Consider the following 27,873-nt stretch of genomic DNA (forward strand, 5'->3'; position numbering starts at 1 on the left):
AAGTTTCTAAAATCCTACCGAGTGGAGAGCAAACCTCCCACTCGGGGGCTTAGCTGCAGCCCAGCGCTCGCCTAAGTTTCTAAAATCCTACCGAGTGGAGAGCAAACCTCCTACTCAGGGGCTTAGCTACAGCCCAGCGCTCGCCTAAGTTTCTAAAATCCTACCGAGTGGAGAGCAAACCTCCCACTCGGGGGCTTAGCTGCAGCCCAACGCTCGCCTAAGTTTTTAAAATCCTACCGAATTGAGAACAAGCCTCCCACTCGGGGGCTTAGCTGCAGCCCAGCGCCCGCCTAAGCATGACGAGTACAAGTCGATTGCAATTTGTGCTTCGTCCCTACCTGCAAAAGAGCATCACAGACACTAGTATATATTCCAAGCAAAGGACGATGATCGTTCGAAGGCAGAAGCAAACATATCCAACGACAAACCAAGTTCGGATAACGTCCTACGGATCCAGAAGTGCTCAGGCATCAAGCCTGTTAAGGTTTATCGGTTACAAAAATCACTCGGCATTCCGAGGAAAATTTAAAGCATCAAGCATAGAAGTTTTTTACCCCTCCTGCGGAGGGCTGGAAGGTGCAACAAACTCGTCCATGTCAATTCCGTCTGCGATCCGAGTAGCAGCAGCAATAAAGGTCTCCATGAAAGAACGGAAGTCATGCTTCCTGGTATTGGCCACCTTGAGAGACACCATCTTGTCGTCTCTCGCTTCCTTGCAGTGAACACGGACTAGAGACAGGGCAATGTCGGCGCCACACCTGGCGGAAGACTTCTTCCATTCTTGCACTCGACTTGGAACTTCCTTCAGTCGAGTCATCAGAGACTCGAGGTCATTCTGAAGTGTTTCTTCTCGCCAGAGTGTTGTGTCGATGCGCGATGTTGCGGCCTTCAGTCTCGTCAGATATTCAACCACAGCAGCAACGCGAGACTCGAGACAGAGCATGTTCATAGCAGCTTCATCCTTCATGGGAGAGTTGATGGGGTCCAAGCCAGTTTCCACTCGAATAGTCTCCTCTTCAAAATTTTGGCAGAATTCTGTGGATGCAATCCAAGGATAAGATAATGTTCCCACAAAGTCAGTGATCACCAGTCGGATATAAGGGTTACCTTCGAGCATGAGCAATAACTTCTTGGCGAGCCCTCCCAGATAAGCCTCCAAGTCATTCTTCTTTCCTGCCAGTTCGCTAGCTTTGTCACTCAGGGCTATCTTCTCACGCTTCTGTTGGGTGACCTCCTTGTTGGCCGCATCGAGAGCAGCTTTCAGACTTGCATTCTCCTCTTCAAGTTTGCTGATCGAAGCCAACTTCTCTTCGGCAAGCTTCGTCTTGACCGAAGCCGCTTTCTACGCCTCGGCAAGGTCAAGGTCCTTCTTCTTCAGAGCATCCTTCAGTTTATCTGCAAAACGACAGTGAGATCAGACTCAAAAATGGACAAAAATAAGGACAGTAATCAAGATTCTCACCAAACATACCTTTTGCCTTCTCCTTCGACTTCGTGAAGTTCTCTTGGACAAGCTTCACATCAAGTTCAAGCTGGATATGCTTGTTCTCCAACTTAGTATAACGAGAAACAAGGTCGCAAGATTTCTGTGAAAGATCAGTCGATAGATATCAAGGATAGATCACTTCCGAGTGACTAAGGGAAAAATCGTAGCATTTCTAAGACTACAGCCGAATCAAAATATTCAATTGTAGTCTCGGGGACTACACCCAGCGGGTGCACTCAGAGTTCCCCCACTGGTTCTACCGGCTCGGATCGATCAGTTGACCGAAAGCAGCTAACTGTCAGCAGTTAGACACAAAAAAACGAAGAATTCTTCAGACCATAGTCGACTACCAGCAGTCGACCACGGTCTCAGGGACTACACCCAGTGGGTGCACTCAGAGTGCCCCCACTGGTTCCATGATTACACTCGACCAGCTCAAGTGAAGCAAGTAAAAGAGAAAAAGTTCAAGACATAAAGACTACAGTCGACTGCCAGCAGTCCACCATAGTCTCGGGGACTACACCCAGTGGGTGCACTCAGCGTGCCCCCACTAATCCGGACATTCCAATCGACACACCCACTGGGTGCATGACAAACATTAAGATTTTCAGTCGGTGTTCAACTAACCTGGACATTGCTCTAGAGAGCTGAACTCGCGTCATAAGCTGCTTGGCTGGCGGCTCGGATCGCCTTCACCTGCTCCATCATGATCCCCACATGGCGTATGGCTTCCTTGGCAGTGCCTGCTTGGTCCTCCGGGACGTGGTATGTGGAGAAGAGAGAAGGCGGCTCAGCACTCGACGACGGAGGATGCGCACTCGTCAATGGCTCCGCAAAGGACACGGTAGCCAAGCAACATTGCTCCCCTCCGGAACCAATGGTTCAGGTGCTGATGCAGCCTGAGCAGTCTTGCCAGCAGTCGCCTTCCTGCACCTCCTTGGCCTCAGCGGCCCTTCATCGTCATTATCAGGGAGATCGATGATAATGCTAGGTAGAGCTGCAGAAAAAGTTTAAAGTCAAAAATAAAGATCCAATCGACCGAGAGTGAAACTGCACAGATCATACCAGGATGGGAAGTAGCAGCATCCTCCATTTCTTGATCCTCATGCCTAGCTGAAGTCTCAGAAGTAGCAGCATTGCGATTTCAGAAATCAGTCGGTCAGTGATCGGGTCGACCAAGAATATCTCCATGTTAAAAGAGAAAACATGAGTTATGCTATTACCCAGAAATAGTCGGGATCTCCATCCTCATCTTTGGTAGGGCCTTCGCCAGTTTTGTCGGTGCCGCTCGGGGTTGCTTCGACGCTTTCTCAGTCGGCGTCGGGGAAGTCGTCCGAGGGCGTTTTGTCGATTGCCTAGCAGGCACGACTCCCTTGCCACGCTCGACTGCTGGGTCGTGGGCGAGCTTGGACCATCTTTCAGTATGAGGAGGCTTGACTGCCTCCTCCTCTTCCTCATCCTCTTCCTCTTCAGAGCCAGCATCTTCATCACCCTCGTCGCCGTCCGACTCCCACTCCTCCTGGCTTTCGCCCCCGCTTCCTTCTTCTTCTTCAGTCGGTTCTTGCGCCCCGTTGGGCATCGAGTACATCTCGGTAGTGATCTGGGAGACAACAAACAAAATTTCAGTCGACCGGATTGCAACAAAGCGGAATGAAGAAGACAAGAGGCACAGTCAGAAGGATGTGGTCAAACCTTGTCTGGTTCGTAAGACTGGTCGAGTGGCGGGATCCTCCTGGCTCCATGAGGATTGTCCCTGTTCCCTGTGATGGCGGTCATCCACCTCTCCAAAGTGACATCATTGATCTCCTCCAGGTGGACCCGAGAGGTGTCTTCGGGTCCAGAGTACAACCACATCGGATGGCCCCGATATTGAAGTGGCTGAATGCGCCGTCGAAGGAAAACCTCTAGAAGATCCATACCCATCACTCCGTCACGAATGAGCTGGACCACGCGCTCCATCAGCATCCTAACCTGAGCCTTCTCCTCCGGGAGCACCTTCAGAGAAGATGGCTTGTTCGCTCGGTCCATGGAGAATGGAGGGAGACCAGTCGACTGGTCTTGGCAGTAGAACCAGGTCGACTGCCACCCTCGAACTGACTCGGGAAGGGTCATGGCTGGAAAGGCACTCTTACCCCTCATCTGAACCCCGAGACCCCGCACATCTGAATAACCTGGGTTCTCTCGTCATCCGGGCTAGCCTTTTTCACCATCTGGGAGCGACAGGTGAAAATGTGTTTGAAGAGGCCCAGTGCGGCCGGCAACCCAGGAAGTTTTCGCACAAAGACACAAAAGCAGTGAGGTAGGAAATGGAATTGGGCGTGAAGTGATGGAGTTGTGCACCAAAAAAGTTCAGAAACCCCCAAAATAAAAGATTTGGTGGCAGAGAAAAACCGCGATCTACATGGGTGGCTAAGAGGACACACTCACCCTCCTGAGGCTGCGGCTGCCACTCCTTCCCCGGAAGCCTCGCTGACCCATGGGGGATCAGTCCCTCGTTGGCCAGGTCGTCGAGATCCTTCTGCGTGATGGTTGAGCGGATCCAATCTCCTTGGATCCAGCCTTCCGGCAGGCCAGACCGCGACGAGGATCCGCCCCAACTGGGTGCTCTTCCCTGCGCCTTCGCCGTCACCTTCTTCGCCCGCTCCAAAGCCACCGTCTTCTCCTTCACCATCGTCGCCGGCGAGGCGCGCAAGGAGCAGCGGGGTGGAGGCAGAAGCAAACGCAGCGGGCGGATTCGGGGAGGGAGAAGAGATTGGGGGCGCACTGTTTGAAAAACCCCCGTCCGGCGCCTTATATAAAGTCTCTTCTGAGTGACTGACTGGTAGGCCCGGGCGATCCTGTCAAATCACGCAACAGTCGCGCGCACGATACATGGCGAAAAAGGTGGCGTGGAAATCAAGGCGTCCCTGCCTTATCCCATCTGAGTACTGCGGTTTCCTCCGTCCCGCGCACTTCCCAAAAATTCAGATCCCACTAAATTCGCGGACAGCAGGGCAACTTGTCAGGCCGAAGATTTCCTCTGATCTGTCGCTCGGAGATCTCCAAGTATAGTAAAGTCACTCGACCTATATCCAGAATGGATCAAGGTGACTGAAAAAGAAGTTGATACCGTCACCTATGGTCATTTGGTCCAGAACAAGACATACTCATAGCTTAGAAAGGGGAGTCGGAAGAACTCTCAACTCCTTCCTCACTCAAACCTTGATCCATTCGGGGGCTAATGATGAAGCCATGTACCTAGGGTAGGGTCATGGACCTGTCCAAAGTACCCTCCCCAAGGACATCTTTAGAAGAAGCCGTCTTCCAGTCGACCTAGAGGCACTCCACTCGACGGACTGGAAGACACTCGACGAACTTGATGACACTCGACCATGAAGACTCACTCGACCACCAGGAGTTCAAGATCTACTCTGTATCCAAACGGTCTGTAATTAAGTAGTCTTTATGGTCATGATGACACTTTATGTAAGGCGTTACCAGTAACGCCAGGCCTTAATGTACTTTAAACCCTCCGCCACATGGGCAGGCTGGGGTCTTGGCATCCTCTATATAAGCCACCCCCTCCACTGGTAGAAGGGTTCGCACCCCTGTAACTCTCACACATATAATCCAGTCGACCGCCTCCGGGCACCGAGACGTAGGGCTGTTACTTCCTCCGAGAAGGGCCCGAACTCATAAAACTCTTGTGTGCACAACTACTCCATAGCTAGGACCTTGCCTCTCCTTAGTACCCCCCTACATTAATGTCAGACTTAGAACCACGACAGATCTTACCGAGTTTTCTGTTGAAGTTTTGTGTGGATGAAGTGTCTAATCGAGGATGTCTCGATATGAGGAAAAGGAAGAGAGGCAAGAGCTAAAGCTTGGGGATGCCCAAGGAACCCCAAGTAAATATTCAAGGATACTCAAGCGTCTAAGCTTGGGGATGCCCCGAAAGGCATCCCCTCTTTCTTCAACAAGTATCGGTATGTTTTCGGATTTGTTTCGTTCGTGCATTATGTGCAAGTCTTGGAGCGTCTTTTGCATTTAGTTTTCATTTTTCTTTTATACACCATGTTGGTATGAGATAGTCCTTGGTTGATTTATAGAATGCTCATTGCTCTTCACTTAAATATTTTGAGTATGGCTTTATAGAATGCTTCTTGTGCTTCACTTATATCATTTGAAGTTTGGATTGCCTGTTTCTCTTCACATAGAAAACCGCCATTTGTAGAATGCTCCTTTTCTTCACTTATATTTGTTAGAGCGCAGGCATATCTTTTGTAGAAAGAATTAAACTCTCTTGCTTCACTTATATCTATTTAGAGAGATGACGGGAATTGGTCATTCACATGGTTAGTCATAAAATCCTACATAAACTCGTAGATCGCTGAATATGATATGTTTGATTCCTTGCAATAGTTTTGCGATATAAAGATGGTGATATTAGAGTCATGCTAGTGGGTGGTTGTGGATTGTAGAGACACTTGTGTTGAGGTTTGCAAGTCCCATAGCATGCATGTATGGTAACCGTTGTGTGACAAATTTGAAGCATGGGGTGTTTCTTTGATTGTCTTCCTTATGAGTGGCAGTCGGGGACGAGCGATGGTCTTTTCCTACAAATATATCCCCCTAGGGGCATGCGTAGTAGTACTTTGCTTCGAGGGCTACTAAACTTTTGCAGTAAGTATATGAGTTCTTTATGACTAATGTGAGTCCATGGATTATACGCACTTTTACCTTTCCATCATTGCTAGCCTCTTTGGTACCGTGCATTTCCCTTTCTCACCTTGAGAGTTGGTGCAAACTTCGCTGGTGCATCCAAACCCCGTAATATGATACGCTCTATCACACATAAGCCTCATTATATCTTCCTCATAATAGCCACCATACCTACCTATCATGGCATTTCCATAGCCATTCCGAGATATATTGCCATGCAACTTCCATCATCATCATATACATGACTTGAGCATTTATTGTCATATTGCATCGCATGATCATAAGATAGCTAGCATGATGTTTTCATGGCTTATCCGTTTTTTGATGTCATTGCTACGCTAGATCATTGCACATCCCGGTACACCGCCGGAGGCATTCATATAGAGTCATATCTTTGTTCTAGCATCGAGTTGTAATATTGAGTTGTAAGTAAATAAAAGTGTGATGATCATCATTATAGAGCATTGCCCCAAGAAAAAAAGAAAAAAAGGGAAAGGCCAAAGAAGCCTAAATAAAAAAGGGGGCCAAAGAAGCCCACCCAAAAAGAAAAAAAGAAAAAAAGAAAAAAAAGAAAAAAAAGAAAAAGAAAAGGGGCAATGTTACTATCCTTTTCCACACTTGTCCTTCAAAGTAGTACCATGTTCTTCATATAGGGTGTGTTTGGTAGCCTGCATGTAGGGTGCATGAGGCTAAAAGTTCCCTACCCAACCCACTTTCAGGTGTTTGGCAGGGTGTATGGGCTCTTCTGGGCATAGCCCATATGATGCTAAAAAGGCCCCGAGCTATGCTCGTTGGAGCACCCACATACATGCGAGCTGGGGTCAGCGAGGCTCGGTTCGACCCCCGCAAAAATCTCCTCCCGACCCACTAGGATCAAACGACCTCTCTCCCGAACTTTTTTTCCTCTCGCTCGGACCACCCCTCCGTGACCTAGCCGCCACCCCTCGCCCCCCTCTCTCTCTCTCGCGAACTCCATGGCGACTGCCACCTGATCTGCATCCCCGTCGGCCCCCTTTGATCTTGGACCTCGCCGCCGTCACCGCCTCCCCGGTCAACCTCGCCGCCGCCCCGGTCAACCTCGCCGCCACCCTGGTCTTCAAGTCGCGGCCGCCCCAGGTGAATCTCGCGGCTGCCAGGAGAGGTAGCTACTCTGCCCCCTTCTCCCTCTGCCCTCCTCACCCCTTCCTTCCTGCCTCGGCCTCTGCGAGCCGCTGCTGCATGACCAGGGACGAGCCGCTGCTGCGTGACCATAGATTAGGCCTTTTTTTCTGTACAGAGAGCTCTTGTTCATATAGCCGTATATGGGTTAGAAAAAAAATTGCTTCTCTGATGGGTTAAACTGATTACAGTAGATGTATACCTTTTCATTGCTGTACCTATTATGCTCATATTGAAGTTTGTTCATTGCTTGTCATGCTGAAAAAAATCTGTTGTGCTAAGTTTCGATTTATTTGTATTGTCATAGATGGATGAATTGGCAAGAAAACGAAGGCAATTAATTGTGAGAGGAGCCGGTCTAGTGGCCGGATTGTATGCATACAAGATGCTCATGTTTAGAAGAGCTAGGCAACAAACAGCGAGGATAACCGTGGGCAGCCTGGCCGATCGTGCCATATCTAGAGAGTCAAATTTGAGATATATTTATCACTCTAGTGACATAAATTGTTCAAATCAATTAAGGATGAGAAAAGCTCCTTTTTTCATTTGTGTGCTATATTTAGAGAGAGAAATTTGTTGTTGGATAGCATCCATACTTCTATCGAGGAACAAGTAGCCCCAAGAAGGCCCCCAAGGTCATGAATTGGACTCCTCCTATGTCGGCGTTGATGTTGAAAGGCCTTTCAGAGGTGGCGGCAAGAGGTGCCAAGACTGACAAAGGATTCAAAGAGGTTGAAAAATTGAAAGTTGCAAAGCGTATATCTTCTTTCGTTGGTTATGATGTGTCTATTACGCAAGTGAACAATCATATTCGCAAGTGGAGGAATAGGTGGACAAGGCTTGTCTATTTGAAGGCTTTAAGTGGGGCACTTTGGGATGATGACAAGAAGATGGTAGTGCTAGAAGAACAACACTATTTGGGCCACACTCAGGTATGCATGTCCATGTACCAGCCTTTTTTGAATGCTGAAATGAGTTATCTTAGTGCTCAAAGAGTGTTAAAATGATATAGTTTTGCCAAAAATAATGATGTTTCATAGCTGAAATGATGTCTCAATTAATTATTTTTGTTCAAATGGTGTTGCAGGATCATCCAGTAGATGCTGAATTGCTCAATTCTCCACTGGAGAACTACGACTATATGGAACTTTGCTTTGCTAATAAGCATACTACTGGGAAATATGTAATGGGCCCCGGTGTGCCCCTAGGAACGCGTATTGTTGTGGAAGACAAGTATAAACCGAATGTCATGGAGGGGGAAGGAACAACGAATGAGGTATTGCAACATCTTCCTAGATCTAACTTTGTACTTCCTACTGCTAGTGCCACTCAGGACCCTTCTCCTACTTCAAATAAGAAGAGAAAGAGGGCATCTGGCTTGACAGAGGAGGACTCAATCCAGTGTAGCAACATGACTGATGCTATGCGTGAGATTGCAAGTGCTATCAACAACACTTGCCATGCTGAAACACACCCTGACTTGTACAAGGCTGTCATGGACCTTCTTGTGTTTAATCAAGATGAGCGCTTGGCTATTTTAGATTATCTCACAGAACATAAGGCAAAAGGCCTTAACTTTGTGAAGATGGATGATGAAGTCCGAAAAGCATCGTTCAAGCGAATCTTGAAAGCCAATCCTGGTCTTCTTTGAGTTGTTGTTAGTTGGTGCTTGATGAGACTGTCCCATTTGTAATGCCTATTATAAAGTGTACTTCAAATGAGACTATGTAATATGAATCTAGTGATGCACTGCTACGAAATATGGTTATTATTCTTATGTAATATGAGTCTAGTGATGCACTGCTTCAAATCAAGGTTATTATGTGTTATGTTAATTGTTGATTATTTTATTTATATTATCATTGTTCAAATTATGTTGGCGTGGTAACATTTTATTGCTCGAATTGTTCCATGAATTGTCGAAATGTTGTTTCAATATTTGTCTTGGTTTAGCAAAAATCATTCATGCATCATTCCTTAGATACAGGCTACCAAACACAGTCTCTGTGCAACATGTCTCGTCTCATGCAGCCTACCAAACACAGTCTCAGCTCAGCATGCATCAGTACATACATTGCTACCAAACAACTATAGTTGCATGTACTGAGCATGTCTAGACTAAGCATGTCTCAAATGGGAACAACTATGCTAGGGTGGAAACAGCTACCAAACACACCCATAGATTGTCTCCTATGTTGTCACTTTCATATACTAGTGGGAATTTTCATTATAGAACTTGGCTTGTATATTCCAACGACGGGCTTCCTCAAATGCCCTAGGTCTTCATGAGCAAGCAAGTTGGATGCACACCCACTTAGTTTCTTTTGTTGAGCTATCATACATTTATAGCTCTTAGTGCATCCGTTGCATGGCAATCCCTACTCCTCACATTGACATCAATTGATGGGCATCTGCATAGCCCGTTGATTAGCCGCGTCGATGTGAGACTTTCTCCTTTTTTGTCTTCTCCATATAAACCTCCATCATTATATTCTATTCCACCTATAGTGCTATATCCATGGCTTGCGCTCATGTATTGCGTGAGGGTTGAAAAAGCTGAAGCGCGTTAAAAAGTATGAACCAATTGCTCAGCTCGTCAGCGGGGTTGTGCATGATGGGAGCATTTTGTGTGACGAAAATGAAGCATGGACAAACTATATGATTTTGTAGGGATAAGCTTGCTTTGGCCTTGTTGTTTTGAAAATACATGATTGCTTTATTGGTACGCTCTAAGTATTATTGTTTTTTGTGTCAAATGATAGACTATTGCTTTGAATCACTCGTGTCTTAATATTCATGCCATGATTAGACATATGATCAAGATTATGCTAGGTAGCATTCCACATCAAAAATTATCTTTTTTATCATTTACCTACTCGAGGACGAGCAGGAATTAAGCTTGGGGATGCTGATACGTCTCCGCCGTATCTATAATTTTTGATTTTACCATGCCAATATTCTTCAACTTTCATATACTTCTGGCAACTTTTTATACTATTTTTGGGACTAACATATTGATCCAGTGCCCAGTGCCAGTTACTGTTTGTTGCATGTTTTATGTTTTGCAGAAAACCAATATCAAACAGAGTCCAAACGGGATAAAAACGGACGGAGAATTATTTTGGAATATTTGGGACTTTCCGGAAGAAGAACCAACGTGAAACGGTGTCCGAGGTGGCCACGAGATAGGGGGCGCGCCCCAGGGAGGCAGGCGCACCTTGGCCTCTCGTGGGCCACCCGTAAGGCGGTTGATGCCCTTCTTTTGCCGCAAGAAAGCTAATTTGACGAGAAAAATCTAGGCAAAATATTCACCCCAATCGGAGTTACGGATCTCCGGATATTAAAGAAACGGTGAAGGGGTAGAATCTGAGAACGCAGAAACAGAGAGATAGATCCAATTTCGGAGGGGCTATCGCCCCTCCCACGCCATGGGAGCCAAGGACCAGAGGGGAAACCCTTCTCCCGTCTAGGGAGAAGGTCAAGGAAGAAGAAGAAGAAGAAGGGGGGCTCTCTCCCCCTTGCTTCCGGTGGCGCCGGAACGCCGCCGGGGGCAATCATCATCACCGCGATCTTCACCAACACCGTCGTCATCTTCACCAACATCTCCATCACCTGCAACCCGCTGTACCCTCTACTTGAACATGGTGCTTTATGCTTCATATTATTTTCCAATGATGTGTTGCCATCCTATGATGTCTGAGTAGATTTTCGTTGTCCTATCGGTGATTGATGAATTGCTATGATTGGTTTGAGTTGCATGTTTTATTATTGGTGCTGTCCTATTGTGCCCTCCGTGTCGCGCAAGCGTGAGGGATCCCTGCTGTAGGGTTTGCAATATGTTTATTATTTGCTTATGGTGGGTGGCGTGAGTGAATAGAAGCACATACCCGATTAAGTACGTTGTTTGCGTATGGGATAAAGGGGACTTGATACTTTAATGCTATGGTTGGGTTTTACCTTAATGAATCTTTAGTAGTTGCGGATGCTTGCTAGAGTTCCAATCATAAGTGCATATGATCCAAGTAGAGGAAGTATGTTAGCTTATGCCTCTCCCTCAAATAGAATTGCAATAGTGATTACCGATCTAGTAACATAGTCAATTGCCTAGGGACAATTACACAACTCCTACCACCAATTTTCCACACTCGCTATATTTACTTTATTGCTTCTTTTTCTAAACAGCCCCTACTTTTTATTTACGTGTTCTTTATTATCTTGCAAACCTATCCAAGAACACCTACAAAGTACTTCTAGTTGCATACTTGTTCTAGGTAAAGCAAACGTCAAGCATGCGTAGAGTTGTATCGGTAGTCGATAGAACTTGAGGGATAGTTATTCTACCTTTAGCTCCTCGTTGGGTTCGACACTCTTACTTATCAAAAACTGTTGCGATCCCCTACATTTGTTGGTTATCAGTATGAACCATAGAGAAGTTGTAATACAGTAAGTTTAACACCAATATAAATAAAGAATGAGTTCATTAGAGTACCTTAAGTGGTGGTTTTTCTTTCTTGCACTAACGGAGCTCATGAGATTTCCTGTTGAGTTGTGTGTTGTGAAGTTTTCAAGTTTTGGGTAAAGATTTGATGGACTATGGAATAAGGAGTGGCAAGAACCTAAGCTTGGGGATTCCCATGGCACCCCAAGATAATTCAAGGACAACCAAAAGCCTAAGCTTGGGGATGCCCCGGAAGGCATCCCCTCTTTCGTCTTCGTCTATCGGTAACTTTACTTGGAGCTATATTTTTATTTACCACATGATATGTGTTCTGCTTGGAGCGTGTTGTATGATATGAGTCTTTGATTTTTAGTTTACCACAATCATCCTTGCTGTATATACCTTTTTGGAGAGACACACATGATTCAGAATTTATCAGAATACTCTATGTGCTTCACTTATATCTTTTGAGCTAGATAATTTTTGCTCTAGTGCTTCACTTATATTTTTTAGAGCACGATGGTGGTTTTATTTTGTAGAAATTATTGAACTCTCATACTTCACTTATATTAGTTTGAGAGTCTTTTAAGAACATCATGGTATTTGCTATGGCTAAAAATTGGTCCTAATGTGATGAGCATCCAAGTTGGGTATAATAAAAACTATCATAGGAAGTGAATTGGATGATATGATCAATTTGATGCTTGATAATTATTTTGAGATATAAAGGTGATAATATTAGAGTTATGTTGATTGGGTAATTATGAAATTGAGGAATACTTGTGTTGAAGTTGGCAAGTCCCGTAGCATGCACGTATGGTAAAAGTTGTGTAACAAATTTATTGCATGGGGTGCTCTTTTGGTTGCCTTCCTTATGGGTGGAGGTGGGGGGCGCACAATGGTTAACTCCTACCAACCTCCCCCCTATGAGCATGCGTAGTAGTACTTTGCTTCGAGGGCTAATAAAACTTTTGCAATAAGTATATGAGTTCTTTATGACTAATGTGAGTCCATGGATTATACACACTCTTACCCTTCCATCATTGCTAGCCCCTTCGGTACCGTGCATTGCCCTTTCTCACATTGAGAGTTGGTGCAAACTTCGCCGGTGCATCCAAACCCCGTGATATGATACGCTCTATCACACATAAACCTCCTTATATCTTCCTCAAAACAGCCAGCATACCTACCTATTATGGCATTTCCATAGCCATTCCGAGATATATTGCCATGCAACTTTCCACCGTTACGTTTATCATGACATGTATCATCATTGTCATATTGCCTTGCATGATCATGCAGTTGACATCATATTTGTGGCAAAGCCATGTGCATAATTTTTCATACATGTCACTCTTGAGTCATTGCCCATCCCGCTACACCGCCGGAGGCATTCATATAGAGTCATATCCTGTTCTAGTTTCGAGTTGTAATTCATGAGTTGTAAATAAATAGAAGTGTGATGATCATCATTATTAGAGCATTGCCCCTTCTAAAAAATGAAAGGCCAAAAAGAAAAAGAAAGGCCAAAGAAAAAAGGAAAGGCCAAAAAAGGCCCAAAAAAGGAAGAAAATAAAAAAAGGGGGACAATGTTACTATCCTTTTCCACACTTGTGCTTCAAAGTAGAACCATGTTCTTCATATAGAGAGTCTCTTATGCTATCACTTTCATATACTAGTGGGAATTTTTCATTATAGAACTTGACTTGTATATTCCAATGATGGGCTTCCTTAAAATGCCCTAGGTCTTCGTGAGCAAGCAAGTTGGATGCACACCCACTTAGTTTCTTTTGTTGAGCTTTCATACATTTATAACTCTAGTGCATCCGTTGCATGGAAATCCCTACTCCTCATGTTGATATCAATTGATGGGCATCTCCATAGCCCGTTGATTAGCCTCGTCAATGTGAGACTTTCTCTTTTTTGTCTTCTCCACACAACCTCCATCATCATATTATATTCCACCCATAGTGCTATATCCATGGCTCACGCTCATGTATTGCGTGAGAGTTGAAAAAGGCTGAAGTGCGTTAAAAAGTATGAACCAATTGCTTGGCTGAAACTGGGGTTGTTCTTGATGGGAGTAGTTTGTGTGATGAAAATGAAACATACCCTAACTATATGATTTTGTAAGGATGAACTTTCTTTAGCCATGTTATTTTGAGAAGACATGATTGCTTTGTTAGCATGCTTGAAGTATTACTATTTCTTATGTCAATATGAACTTTTATTTTGAATCATTTGGATCTCAACATTCATGCCACAATTAAGAAAATTACATTGAGAAATATGCTAGGTAGCATTCCACATCAAAAATTCTTTTTTTATCATTTACCTACTCGACGACGAGTAGGAATTAAGCTTGGGGATGCTTGATACGTCTCCAATGTATCTATAATTTTTGATTGTTCCATGCTATTATATTACCCATTTTGGATGTTTATGGGCGTTACTATACACTTTTATATCATTTTTGGGACTAACCTACCAACCGGAGGCCCAACCCGAATTGCTGTTTTTTGCCTATTTCAGTGTTTCGCAGAAAAGGAATATCAAACGGAGTCCAAACGGAATGAAACCGTCGGGAGCGATCTTTTTGGAACAAACGCAATCCAAGAGACTTGGAGTGGACGTCAAGAAGCAGCCGAGACAACCACGAGGGTGCTTGGCGCACCCTAGGGGGGGCGCCCCTACCTTGTGGGCCCCTCATGGCTCCCCTGACCAACCTCCTTCGCCTATATATATCTAGGTACCCCAAAACCATCCAGGAGCACCACGAAAAACTATTTCCACCCGGCAACCTTCTGTATCCGCGAGATCCCATCTTGGAGCCTTCGTTGGCGCTCCGTTGGAGGGGGAATCGACCATGGAGGGCCTCTCCATCATCACCAAGGCCTCTCCGATGAGTTGTGAGTAGTTTACCACAGACCTTCGGGTCCATAGTTATTAGCTAGATGGCTTCTTCTCTCTCTTTGAATCTCAATACAAAGTTCTCCTCGATCTTCTTGGAGATCTATCGATGTAACTCTTTTTGCGGTTTGTTTGTTGAGATCCGATGAATTGTGGGTTTATGATCAAGTATATCTATGAGAAATATTTGAATCTCCTCTGAATTCTTTTATGTATGATTGGTTATCTTTGCAAGTCTCTTCGAATTATCAGTTTGGTTTGGCCTACTAGATTGATCTATCTTGCAATGGGAGAAGTGCTTAGCTTTGGGTTCAATCTTGCGGTGTCCTTTCCCAGTGACAGCAGGGGCAATAAGGCACGTATTGTATTGTTGCCATTGAGGATAAAAAGATGTGGTTTATATCATATTGCTTGAGTTTATCCCTCTACATCATGTCATCTTGCTTAATGCGTTACTCTATTCTTATGAACTTAATACTCTAGATGTAGGCAAGAGTCAGTCGAAGTGTGGAGTAATAGTAGTAGATGCAGGCAGGAGTCAGTCTACTTGTTGCGGACGTGATGCCTATATACATGATCATGCCTAGATATTCTCATAACTATGCACTTTTCTATCAATTGCTCGACAGTAATTTGTTCACCCACCGTAATACTTATGCTATCTTGAGAGAAGCCACTAGTGAAACCTATGGCTCCCGGGTCTATTCTCTATCATATAAGTTTCCAATGTACTTTATTTTGCAATCTTTACTTTTCAATCTATATCATAAAAATACCAAAAGTATTTATCTTATCATATTATCTCTATCAAATCTCACTTTCGCAAGTGGTCGTGAAGGGATTGACAACCCCTTTATCGTGCTGGTTGCGAGGTTCTTGTTTGTTTGTGTAGGTAGGAGGGACTTGTGTGGAGTCTCCTACTGGATTGATACCTTCCTTCTCAAAAAGTGAGGGAAATACTTTTGCTCCTTTGCTGCATCACCCTTTCCTCTTCAAGGGAAAAACCAATGCATGCTCAAGAGGTAGCAATGCACATAGGTACAATAAGGAGCCAATCATGGAGCGGTATACCTTTTGATTGAAGTCTTTACCATTTCATCAGTGCATAGATGGCCATTTGTGGGCATTGGGATTTTGACGCCTTTGCAATCTTCCATGCCGAATTTCCTCAATACATCCTTGAGGTATTTCTCCTGAGATATAAATATGCCATTGTATATTTGATGAATTGGAAGACCTAAAAAGAATTTCAATTCTCCCATCATAGACATTTCATATTCTTCACTCATCATATAGGCAAATTCGTCACTGTAAAGTTGGTTAGTACAACCAAAGATAATATCATCAACATATATTTGGCACACGAATAATTCATCATCATATGCTTTGGTGAAAAGAGTTGGATCAAGTGAACCGGGTTTGAAGCCTTTCTTCATGAGGAATTCCTTCAGTGTGTCATACCACGCCCGAGGTGCTTGCTTGAGACCATAGAGAGCCTTGTTGAGTCTGTAGATGTGATCTGGAAATTTTGGATCCTCAAAACCTGGTGGTTGAGCAACATATACTTCTTCCTCAAGCTTACCATTGAGGAATGCACTTTTCACATCCATTTGATGTAAGATGATATTATGATGGTTAGCGTAAGCAAGTAATATGCGAATAGCCTCAAGTCTAGCAACATGAGCAAAAGTTTCATCGAAATCAATTCCTTCAACCTGTGTATAGCCTTGAGCTACAAGACGAGCCTTATTCCTCACCACAAGGCCATTTTCATCTTGTTTGTTGCGGTAGATCCATTTGGTACCGATGATGTTGTGCTTGCATGGGTCTGGTCGCTTGACAAGCTCCCACACATTGTTGAGCTCAAATTGATGCAATTCATCTTGCATGGCTTGAATCCACTCAGATTCCATGAATTCTTCATCAACTTTAGTGGGCTATGTGATATAGACAAATGCAAAATTCCCACACAAGTTTGATAAATGTGAAGCTTTTGAGCATGTGAGAGGACCTGGTGCATTGATGTCATCGATGATCTTCTCGATCTGCACTTCGTTTGCAATGCGAGGATGTGCGGATTAACGAATTTGCTTAGGCCCAACAATTTCTTCAGGACCAATTTCTTCAGCAGCACTAGTGTGATTTTCTTCACGATCTGGAATGACTTCTTCAGCAGATTCTTCAGTAGGGATGATATCCTCAGTAGCTTTGAACTTGATGGATTCCTCAGGTGACATTTCATCTAGCACAGGAGGTAGGTGCTCTCTTTGCAAGCCATTAGTTTCATCGAACCGCACATCTACAGTTTGAATAATCTTGTGATGATTGATGTTGAAGACTCTGTAGGTGTGCGAGTCCTTTCCGTAACCAAGCATAAAACCCTCATGTGCTTTCGGTGCAAATTTAGAGTGATGGTGAGGATCTCTAATCCAGCATTTAGCAGCAAAGACTTTGAAATAACTTACATTGGGTTTCTTGTCAGTGAGGAGTTCATATGAGGTCTTTTTGAAGAATTTGTGAAGATATACCCTGTTGATGATGTGGCACACAGTATCAACGGCTTCAGGCCAAAAGCGCTGAGGTGTCTTGTATTCATCAAGCATGGTGCGAGCCATCTCAACAAGAGTTCTATTCTTACGCTCCACGACGCCATTCTGCTGAGGAGTATAGGGAGCAGAAAACTCATGAGTAATACCAAGTATATCAAGATATTCATCGAGACCAGTATTCTTGAACTCAGTTCCATTATCACTCCTGATATGCTTGATCTTGACACCGAAGTTAGTAGAAGATCTTGAGGAAAATCTTCTGAAGACTTCCTGCACTTCATTTTTGTAAGTGATGATATGCACCCATGTGTAACGAGAATAGTCATCAACTATGACAAAGCCATATAATGATGTAGAACTAGAGAGCATGGCATAATGAGTTGGGCCAAAGAGATCCATATGAACTAATTCAAAGGGACGAGACGTGGTCATGATAGTCTTCGAGGGATGCTTGGCTCTGGTGATCTTTCCAGCCTCACATGCCCCACAAAGATGATCTTTGAGGATTTTGACACCCTCGATGCCAATGACATGCTTCTTCTTTGCGAGTGTATGCAAGTTCCTCATCCCAGCATGACCAAGTCGTCGATGCCATAGCCAGCATTCTGAAGCTTTTGCAAGTAGACATGTAGCAGGCTGTGGTCCGGCAGAGAAATCAACAATATACAAGTCTCCTTTCCTAAAGCCTTCAAAGACTTTGGAATTGTCAGATTCCATCAGCACAATGCAATGATATTCGCCAAAGATGACAACCATATCAAGATCACAAAGCATTGAGACAGACATGAGGTTGAATCCTAAGGACTCGACAAGCATGACTTTGTCCATGTGTCTATCCTTTGAGATTGCAACCTTACCTAGACCCCTTTCTTTTGCCTTTGTCAGTGCAGGTGATACGCTTTAGATGAGATGGTGACAAATCAGTGTCCATCAACAAGTTCCTGTCACCGTTCATGTGGTTTGTACATCCACTGTCGAGGACCCACTCCGTAGCTTTAGGTTGTTCATCCTGCAGATGAATTAGTGCAACTTATGAACCCATATACTTCAGCAGTGAAGAATATGATATCAATTTCATCAACAACAATAGTAATATGAGGACGTGAGAAATGAGGGATTCATTTCTTCATGATTAGCTTGCGTCCATTCAAGCACATTCAGGTCTCTAACAAATCCTTCAGATGATTAAGTTCGTCTAGAGACCTAGCCCTGCATAAGAGATTAGTTCTTTTTCTTCACCACCCACATATGGGGGTGGCAAAGAATTCATCATTCTACGAGCTCCATAAGAAAAAGATGGCATCGAAGCCAGTGCATTTTGTTTCAGAGAAGAGTGGTTAGGATAAGCATATGAATAAGCAGAGAAATTCTTCGAGGACTTATGAACATAATGGTTTGAAGAATGATGCACATATTCATAGCCTTTAGCCTTTCCCTGCGAAGCAGAAGTGTTAACACGATGAACTTCATATGAGGATTTTGATCCATGTGAAGAATTTGATCCATATGAAGAATTTGGTCTGGGGTTCCTTTTCTTCATGGGTGGTGTCATGATGACATTCACCTGAAGATTTTCAAGGCACCTTTTGGGAACCCAGATTTTCTTCATAGGGGGACCCTTCCTGCAGTTAGTTCCAACATATCGAGCAAATACTTCACCATTCTGACTCTTGAACAATTTATAGTTGGAGTCAAATGACTCATTAGAGGAATATGAAGAATCACAAGTAAAGCCAGATAAAGTGCATGGATCTACAGGAGGTCCTTTCACAGCAACCCATGAGGTTTTGGGATGCTGCTCAGGTTTACAGTAAGTCCCATCAGCATTGAGTTTCCTCTCGAAGGCAATAACCTCTTTCCTAGGGTTCCTGTTCAAGATCTGCTTTTTAAGCACATCACAAAGAGTCTGATGCCCTTTGAGGCTTTTGTAAATGCCTGTCACATACATTTCCTTCAGCCCTGCATCATCGTCAGTGATACTTGTGGTATCCTTAGATGAGGAATTTGTGACCACAGACACAGTTGAAGAATTTGCAGCAATAGAAGCATTTGAACATTCAGGTGATGAATTAGCAGATTCATGCTCAATGCATTTTAGACATGGTGGAATAAATTCTTCCTAAGAGGAACTGATCTGTTGAGCAAGCAATGAATCGTTTTCCTTCTGAAGATCTTCATAACTCACTTTTAACTTCTCAAGATCTTGCTTTCTTTGAAGAAATTCATAAGAAATCTTCTCATGATCAGTTAAGAGAGTGTTATGATGATTTTGAAGATTGTCAAACCTAGTCTGAAGTCTCTGAAGATTATCTGTCAGAGTCTTGGTTCGATTCAATTCCTCACCCAACAGGTCATTGCTTCTGTCTAGTAGATTTTGAATCTTTTCTAAAGCCTTCTATTGTTTCACAACTATTTTAGCAAGTTTGGAATAGCTAGGCTTGAGATTTTCATCAGATTCATCCTCACTAGATCAAAGGGGGAATGTTTGAGTACCTTGACACCTTTTGCCATGAAGTAGTAGGTGGGAGCATAGTCATCGACACTCTTGCCAGCAGAGTTGGGGAGGTCATTTTCTTCAGTGTTGAAGATGGACTTGCTTATGTAAGCAGTAGCGAGGGCCCACTCAGTAGCTTTGGGTTGTTCATCCTACAGATGAATTAGTGTAACTTACGAACCCATATACTTCATCATGAAGAATATTACATCAATTTTATCATATTGAATTTCATCAACAGTATAACAAATATAGCAGTTTGAGGACATGAGAAATGAGTAATTCATTTCTTCATGATTAGCTTGCATCCATTCAAGTATATTCAGGTCTCCAGCAAATTCTTCAGACGATTAAGTTCGTCTGGAGATCGGACCCTGCACAAGAGATTTGTTCTTTTTCTTTAGCACCCACATCTGGAGGGGTGGCAAAGAGTTCATCATTCTGTGAGCTCCGTAAGAGAAAGATGGCATTGAAGCCAGTGCACTTCGTTTCATAGAAGAGAGGTTAGGGTAAGCATATGAATAAGCAGAGAAATTCTTCGAGGACTTATGAACATAATGGTTTATAAGAATAATGCACATATTCATAGCCTTTAGACTTTCCCCGCGAAACAGAAGTGTTAGCACGATGATGTCACATGAGGATTTTGATCCACGTGAGGAATTTGATCCAAATGAAGAATTTGGTCCATATGAGGACTTGGATCCATATGAAGACTTTGATCCATATGAAGAATTTAATCTGGGGTTCCTATTCTTCACAGGTGGTGTCATGAGGATATTCACCTGAAGACTTTCAAGGAACTTTTTGGGAACCCAAATTTTCTTCATAGGGGGACCGTTCCTGTAGTTAGTTCCAACATATCGAGCAAATACTACACCATTCTGATTTTTGAACAGTTTATAGCTGGAGTCAAATGACTCATTAGAGGAATATGAAGATTCACAAGTAAAGCCAGATAAAGTGGATGGATCTACGAAAGGTCCTTTCGTAGCAACCCATGAGGTTTTGAGATATTGCTCAAGTTTCCAGTAGGTCCCATTAGCACTGAATTTCCTCTCAAAGGCAATACCCTCTTTCCTAGGGTTCCTGTTCAAGATCTGCTTTTTGAGCACATTGCAAAGAGTCTGATGCCCTTTGAGGCTTTTGTATATGCCTGTCACAGACAATTCGTTCAACCCAGTATTATCGCCAGTGATACTTGTGGTATCCTCAGACGAGGAATTTGTGACCATAGAGACAACTGAAGAATTTGCAGTAATAGAACCATTTGAACAGTGAGGTGAAGAATTAGCAGATTCACGCTCAATGCATTTCAAACATGGTGGAATGAATTTTTCCCGAGCGGAATTGATCTATTGAACAAGCAATGAATCGTTTTCCTTCTGAAGATCTTCATAACTCACCCTCAACTTCTCAAGATCTTGCTTTCTCTGAAGAAATTCATGAGAAAGCTTCTCATGATCGGCTAAGAGAGAGTTATGATGACCGTGAAGATTATCAAACTTAACCTGAAGTCACTGAAGATTATCAGTCAGGGTTTGAGTTTGATTCAATTCCTCACCCAACAGGTCATCGCTTTTGTGTAGTAGATTTTGAACCTTTTCCAAAGCCTTTTGTTGTTTGACAACAATCTTAGCAAGTTTGGAATAGCTAGGTTTGAGATTGTCATCAAATTCATCCTCACTAGATTCAGAGGGGGAATGTCTGAGTACCTTGGCACCTTTTGCCATGAAGCAATAGGTGGGAGCGTAGTCATCGATGCTATTGTCAGCAGTGTTGGGGAGGTCATTTTCTTCAGCATTGAAGATGGACTTGCTGATGTAAGCAGTAGCGAGGGATAGGCTCGCCACACCATAGTCTGACTCCTCAAATTCCTCCTCTTCAACATTTTCCTTAGATTCAGCTCCAGAGTCCATTTCCATGCCAATAAATGCCCGAGCCTTTTTGGAACTACTCTTCTTGTGAGATGAAGACTTTGAAGATTTTGACGATGAGGACTTTGAAGATTTCTTCTTCTTCTTTGAGTCATCAGAACTATCATCCTTGTACTTCTTCTTCTTTGATTCCTTCTCCCACTGAGGACAATCAGACATGTAGTGACCAGATTTCTTGCATTTGTGGGAAGTCCTATTCTTGTAGTCATGGGATGAGGAATCATCACTTCTTGAAGATTTGCCAAAGCGACCACACCTCGAGAACTTCTGCAATTTTCTCACGAGCATCGCTTGCTCCTACTTAGTTCTTCAGGATCACCAAGGGTGCTAACAGAATCTTCACCTTCAGATTCAGAGACTGCCTTGGCCTTCAGTGCGCGTGATCTTCCATAGCTTGGCCCATAGAGGTCTCTCTTCTCAGCAAGCTGGAACTCATGAGTATTTAGCCTCTCAAGGATATCAGTAGGATCTAGTGACTTGTAGTCTCCTCACTCTTGAATCATCAGTGCAAGAGTATCGAATGAGGAATCAAGTGATCTCAGCAATTTCCTCACCACCTCATGGTCGGTGATGTCAGTGACACCCAGTGCTTGAAGCTCATTTGAGATGTCAGTGAGGCGATCAAAAGTTCGCTAAACATTTTCGTTGTCGAGTCTTTTGAAGCGGTTGAAGAGATTGATAAGAACATCAACTCAGGAGTCACGTTGGGTCGATACTCCTTAGTTGACCTTGGACAGCCTGTCCCAAATCAGCTTAGCAGTTTCCAGGGCACTCACTCTGCCGTACTGTCCTTTGCTTAGATGGCCACATATGATATTCTTCGCATGAGAATCGAGTTGCTTGAATCTCTTCACATCAGCAGCATTCACATACGCAGTGAATGAGGGAATGCCATTTTCCACAACATACCAGAGATCGTCATCAATTGCCTCAAGATGCATGCGCACCTTGTTCTTCTAGTAGGGAAGTCCGTCCCATCAAAGGTAGGACACCCAGCCGAGACCTTGATCATACCTGCAGTCGACATAACTAAAACTCCAAGTGGTTAAACCAAAATCACATAGAACAAGGGATTACCTTGCTCTGATCCAATTGAAAGTGCGTTAAGTCAACTAAAGGGGTGGGGGTGAATAGGCGATTTTTACAAATTCGTCACTTAGGAATTTTAGGGTGAGGAAATTCCTAATTCACGAACAACAAGCAATGGAATAAGTACTCAGGTATAAGCATTACAAATCAATAGCATAGTCATCATGGTGAAATGAAAGACGAACCCAAAGTATAGAAAGCGTAAACACAGGAGAAGCAGGCTGAAGACAATGTGACTGAAGAAATAGGGTTGAGGAAATAGAGAAAGTCTTCAATCAAAGTCTTCAAATAGTAATGATCAAGTTCATCAACCATGAATGAGGAAATGAAAGGGTTGAGGAAATAGAACCAGTAGGCTTGGTGAAGATAATGATTTGGTAGACCAGTTCCAACTGCTGTGACAGTTGTACGTCTGGTTGGAGCGGCTGAGTATTTAAACTCGAGGACACACAGTCCCGGACACACAGTCCTCACCGTATTCTCCTTGAGCTAAGATCACACAAACCTCACCCAATACTCGTGGTAAGTCTTCACAGGTGACTTCCAAACCTTCACAGACTTGGTCACTCGGCGATCCATAATTCCTCTTGGATTGTCAGACCATGACGCCTAACCGTCTGGAGGATACACAATCCTCAAAGGTAACAAGCATCGGTTCCACACAAGAACAATCTCTTCTGTGATGCTCAATCACTTTGGATTTTTAGGTTTGGGTTTGGGATTTGGGTTTTCCTCACTTGATGATTTTTGCTCAAAGTCCTCGGAGGATGGGATGCTCTCAAATGACAAGTGTTAGTTTCTCTTGGAGCAGCCAACTAGCTAGTGGTTGTAGGGGGCGGCTATTTATAGCCTAGGGAGCAGCCCGACATGTTAAGACATAAATGCTCTTCAACGATATGACCGTTTGGTGGTATGATATTTTGGACAGTTGGCGCGTAGCACAACAACGGTCAGATTTGAGGTTCGAATTCCTCAGGGCTATGATGATCCTGACTGTGTAGGTAATCCGCACTAGCGAATTCCTAACTCCTCAGTCAATACAAATTCCTCAGAGACCAGAAGATCTTCGTCTCTGTCACTGAAGAAATTGACTGAACTGATATGAGATTTCCAATGGCTTCACTCGAAAGGATTGGGTAAGCGTATGATTTTGAGATGAGCATCACATGGAAATCACTTTCCTTAGTATTACCTTGACCCCCTTTAACAGTATGGTGTTTCCTATGACTCAAGAAAGAGAAAATGAAACTACGAAAACAAAAGTCTTCACGCTTCATGATCCTCGCATGAATATCCAAGTCTTCAAAGTCACACCAATTTCATCACTTTCAAAGTCTTCAGGAGAACCAAAGTCTTCAGCTGAAGACATTCATTTTTAGGGGTCGACTTTCACTTTGAATATCAAACTCCTCATGGACTTATAGAGCATGTGTACTCTCACAAACATATTAGTCCCTTAACCTATAAGTCTTCAATACACCAAAATCACTAAGGGGCACTAGATGCACTTACAATCTCCCCCTTTTTGGTGATTGATGACAATATAGGTTAAATTTTCAACGGGGATAAACTTATGAATTGAAAGTGATATTGAGGAATTTGATTCCAAGATATTGAAGAACTCCCCCTGAAGATGTGCATAGTGAGGAATTTGCTTTTGAAGCAATGCACATTTGAAGAGTAGAATCATGGAGATCTCCCCCTATATCTTGTAATTCATACACGCATTTAACATATCGAATGAAGAATTTGAAATGCATGATGAAATATGGTGACTGATGTAATTCAGCATGCATGCATAGCATATATGAGCAAATAGCATGCAGAAAAATAGAGCAAAAGTATCATGTCACCACCGGACTTAAGTTTACAACTCAACCAATAAACACTTCAGAAGAGCGAGAGTTGCAACTTAACAAAAAAACTCCCATATAGATAGACCCGCTTAAAGACTAACTCAAATTTCTCCCCCTTTGTCATCAAATGACCAAAAGGGACGAAAAATGAGGACTAACGCCCCTGAAGAATATCATCATGAGGTTGATGGAGGAGCGTCAGCGTTGTTGGGGTCGGTTGTTGGAGTCGGCCTGCCGCAGTGTCGTCCAAGTCTTCATTTTCACCGGTCTCGCGCGATGAAGAATATGAGCTGGGCACCAAGGGAGGAACTTCGACTTTCTTGAATTTCTTCGCTGGAGGCTTAGACCAGCTGAAGTCCTGCCTCAAGCCCATCTGCTTGAGATCCTCATCACTGTAGAGATGAGTTAGAATAGCCCGGGTGCGATCAAAAACTTCATTGAGGTAGTAATGGTTCTTCTTCACTGAATTATAGGTAGCAGTCATGTTGTGAAGAATTGAACCAAACTGGTGCTTGACCCATTTATGGTTGCGATCGACCTTCTGATGAAGACTGAGGAGAAGCTCATGATCAGTCATCACCCTTGGAGCTATGGCTTGATGACTTTGCCTTGAGGCATTAGCGGCAGAATCATGAGCGACAGAGTCATCATTGGTGGAATACGATGCAGCTTTGCGAAACTGTCCATCCAATGGATGAATGCCCTCATCAACAATTGCAGTGGCCTTGCTCTTTTCATCAGCCGAGGAAAATGTCCGCTTGAGGACTTCAATAGGGGGCAAGTAACTGCCATGGTTGAGTGTGTCAACCTTGTAGTTGATTGAAGACCTTGATCTAAGGAATCTCATAATCTAGGGAGCGTAAGGCTTCAATTCAAAGGGAGACAATGCAACATTTGCCATAGTCTGGTTGAAGAAGTCATGGTAGTTTATTGGGATACCATGCATGATATTGAACAATAGGTTCTTCATGATGCCAATGACTTCATCATTTGAGTCATGGCCTTTGATTGGACTCAATGTATTGGTCAAAATGCGATAGACAGTCCGAGGCACATATAGCAATTCCTTCACGAGGAATTTGGTACTTGGGGCTTGACCGGGCTTCAGTGGCTTCATCAGCACTTGCATGTAGTGATCAGACAGCTCAGGTTCATGATAAATACGACTGGCACCTTCAAGGGGAGGACTGACGGCAGGGCATGAAGTAATTCATAGGCCGGTGCTTTGAAATGAGTGTTCTCTGTCATCCAGTCCAACACCCAAGTGTTGACGTCTTCAACAGTTCCGGTGATGTGCAACGTCGCATAGAATTGAAGAATGAGTTCTTCATTCCAATCGCATATGTCTGTGCAAAAGTTGAGCTGTCCAGCATCATGAAGAACACTCAGCACTGGTGTGAAGCATGGTAGTGATTCCATGTCCACGTGAGGAATATGTGCATGATCGAAGATTTTGTCCTTATCGAAAAGAAGGGAAGATAGAAGTTTGCTTGGCTGGTAGTCCAGAAACTCTTCCTTCTAAGACGAGCAGAGTCATAAGGGTTGTAGTCAGTGAAGAACAAATGCTCATGTAAGACGTCATCAGCCTTGAAGGCATCTTCGAGAACGGATTGTTCGACATTTGCTGAGGAGTATCAGTCAATTGCAGCACGACCTTTGGAATCTCAATCTCTGGAGCCGCAGGCTGCGGAATTTCAGCTTCTGCTTCAGTAGCAACCTGGGTCTCCATTTCTTCAGCAGCTTTGTCATCAACACTAGTGGCTGGAATTTCTTTAGGAATGGAAGGCGTAGGGCGAATTTCATTAGAGCCCATTTGAGCTTCAGTAGGTACCGGGGACTGACGAATTTATTGCACTGGTGTGAACAGGGGAGGGTTGGGATGCTGTCTTTCCCAAAAGTCATCATTCATCACAGGTGTGGTGCTCCCAATGTCCATGTCTTCATCTTCTTCGATTTCTTCAACGTCTGCCTCTTCAGCTGTTGGCGATGAGACCAGTGGGGTTTAAGTGACATTGTCAACTTCAAATTCTTCATCCATCTGCTCTGTCGAAGCAGCACAAGGATTTTCTTCATCAGATTCACTTGGAATCACATAATCTTCACCAAAAGGAATGAATTCCTTTGATGGCATGCTTGAGAGAGGAACATCATCAATTGGATTTTCAAGTGAGCTGGTCAAAATCTTTGCCTTCTTGGGAGCAGAGGATTATGAGGAAGCAGATGCTTTCCTTTTCTTCAGAGCAGCTCACTCCGTAGCCTTTGTTTTCTTCACTTCCAAAGCAGAAGGAAGAATTGGACTTGGTGTTGGCGCTAGTGTAGGACGAGCAGAGGAAATTGGAGCAATTTCTTCAGGCACAACTGATGAAGTTGTCCTGACTTGTTCAACTTCTTCAGGCGCAGCTTTAGATGCTTCAACTGGCGTGACTTGTTCTTCAGGCACAACACTAATGGTTGCCCTGGCAGTTTCTCCAGCGGCTGGAATTTCTTCAGCAGCCCTGGTGCTTGTAGTTTCATCAGCAGCCTGATTTTCATCAGCGTTGCTGGCATGTTCTTCAGTCGGCTGTGCAGATGCTTCAGCCTGAGGAATTTCAATGTGCGTTGGAGCAGCAACATTGGAAGTGAGACCTTTCACCATTTTGACGAATCTAACTTTCGCTCCCAGCCATTCTACCTTGTAGGCTTCAAATTCATCACTGAGCTTCTTGATCTTAGATTGCACAGGATGAGTTGTTCAGGCGATAGCACGAGAACGTTGTCCTTCAGATAGTGCTGTTTCTTGTACTGGGCTTTCTTCACAATCCTGGCTTGCTTATATTTCCATTTCTCTTCAGAGATGAAAGCCGTCAACATATGACTTTGACCAGGTGTGAGGTTTAACTCTGGCAAAGGAGTGTTTGGGTCATTGTGCCAGAGGTCAAAGAAATCTAGGATCTTCTTCGGATCCAATAGAAGAGGCACAACACTGCCCTTGGCTCTAGCGCCCCTTTGCTGTCTATTTTTGATGATTTCAGCCAATTCTTCATCATCATGAGATGGTATTTGGAAAGCAACTTGCTTCTTGTGAGGACTTGGTCTAGTGCCTTGTCATGCAGTGGCCTTGGTCTTCAGCAAAGTGGGGCTTTTCGAAGTCAGAGAAGGAGCTGAAGAACTTGCAGAAGATCCTAAGGCAATTGAGATGCCAGTTGTCCTTTGGCATGTGGCGAGATGCACAGGTGCTGAGGACTTTGCCGGAGGAGCTGAGGGTTTTGCAATCGG

This window comes from Triticum dicoccoides, chromosome 7B (assembly GCF_002162155.2).
Source record: "Triticum dicoccoides isolate Atlit2015 ecotype Zavitan chromosome 7B, WEW_v2.0, whole genome shotgun sequence".
Classification (NCBI taxonomy): Eukaryota; Viridiplantae; Streptophyta; class Magnoliopsida; order Poales; family Poaceae; genus Triticum; species Triticum dicoccoides.